This window comes from Cetorhinus maximus, chromosome 20 (assembly GCF_964194155.1).
Source record: "Cetorhinus maximus chromosome 20, sCetMax3.hap1.1, whole genome shotgun sequence".
In the NCBI taxonomy this organism is placed as follows: Eukaryota; Metazoa; Chordata; class Chondrichthyes; order Lamniformes; family Cetorhinidae; genus Cetorhinus; species Cetorhinus maximus.
The window spans coordinates 72633993-72635563 of record NC_135898.1 but is presented as its reverse complement, the minus strand read 5'-3'; positions in this window follow the sequence as shown (position 1 = coordinate 72635563).

Below are 1571 nucleotides of genomic sequence, written 5' to 3'. Positions count from 1 at the left end.
AAATTGTGTGCAGCGGCTTTCATCATGCTTCGCAGTTTGTTTTCTTTGGTATGTATCAACAAATCAGCTCGGAAATATGATGGAAGGAAAATCAGACATCTTCAGAAAAAGTCCCTAACTTGCTCAGTATTGTTAATTCTGACCTTGGCTTGCAGATCTGGCTAATAAAACATAATATGACTTGGTTGGACTTTTAGATGTAACAAGGTCCATTCCACCCCAGGTCAATAAACCTATGGCTGTATTTCAAAGTAATTGTGCTTTGACACATTTCTGCAGAATGTGCGATATGAATGTAAGATTTTTTTTTTGTTGCATAAATCCCTTTCCTAGCCTTTCTGAAATTGAGTACAATGTGTGTTTTTGCCACGGTAATTGAGAATGCAAGTGAAATGCATGTCATTATCCTGATTAGAGTCGATGAGTTGGCACAGGAATATTAAAATCAGGCAGATGGTTAAACTGTGTGGGGCTAAAACAAGAATCAACCAAAAGGTGCTAGTTCTGTACTGAAAAACTAATGATGTTGTAACCAGTGGGTTTGCAGTCTTCTCTACATGTGTCTATGTCAATGATATTGGCTACGGCTCCATGTAAAACAATATATTCTTGGAAAGGTGTATCCAAGCCAGGGTTTCTAAGTAAAAGTAAATTGCTGCTCATAACTTAGAGCAATTTGTTCAAATACATAGGAAATAAGGTTGAGGCAGCATTGTTGATGAACATAAATTGAAATTTAAGAACAAAATGCTTTCCATAAACTGTTTCAGTTAGCTAAGTGCCATCCAATCATTTCCCTTATTTTAATAACATTTCAAACTTTTGGGGTTATTTTCCAATTCATGCAGCTGAAAGGGAGCTAGGCTCACCTGTCGTGCATATTAGACAACAAGGCACTGTTTGGATTGATGATTGGAAGACCATACTCATGCTATATGCATCTTAATTTCTGATATGTGCCTCCAGCAGGTGAGATTCCTTTTGGCAGTATGAGATTGGAAAATTTCCATGTATACGCCACCAATAAGAACACAAGGAAGATCACAGTGAGAAAGGGCATCTTATCTGATTATTGTACTGTGGTTTGCCTCTCACACCTAATGGTAATCACCTTATTTAGAGGGCAGTTGGACATGGGGAAAGACACCAGGAATAGTATAACATGGCAGAGAATTTTTTAGAATTCTTTCATAGGCAGTGGGCGTCGCTGGCTAGGCCAGCATTTATTGCCCATCCCTAATTGCCCTTGAGAAGATAGCGGTGAGCTGCCTTCTTGAACCGCTGAAGTACATGTGGTATAGGTACACCCACAGTGCTGTTAGGGAGGGAGTTCCAGGATTTTGACCCAGTGACAGTGAAGGAACTGCAATATGTTTCCAAGTCAGGATGGTGAGTGGCTTGGAGGAGAACTTCCAGGTGGTGGTGTTCCCATGTTTCTGCTGCCTTTGTACTGCTAGATGGTAGTGGTTGTGGGTTTGGAAGATGCTGTCGATGGAGCCTTGGTGAGTTTCTGCAGTGCATCTTGTAGATGGTACACACTGCTGCTACTGTGCGTTGGTGGTGGAGGGAGT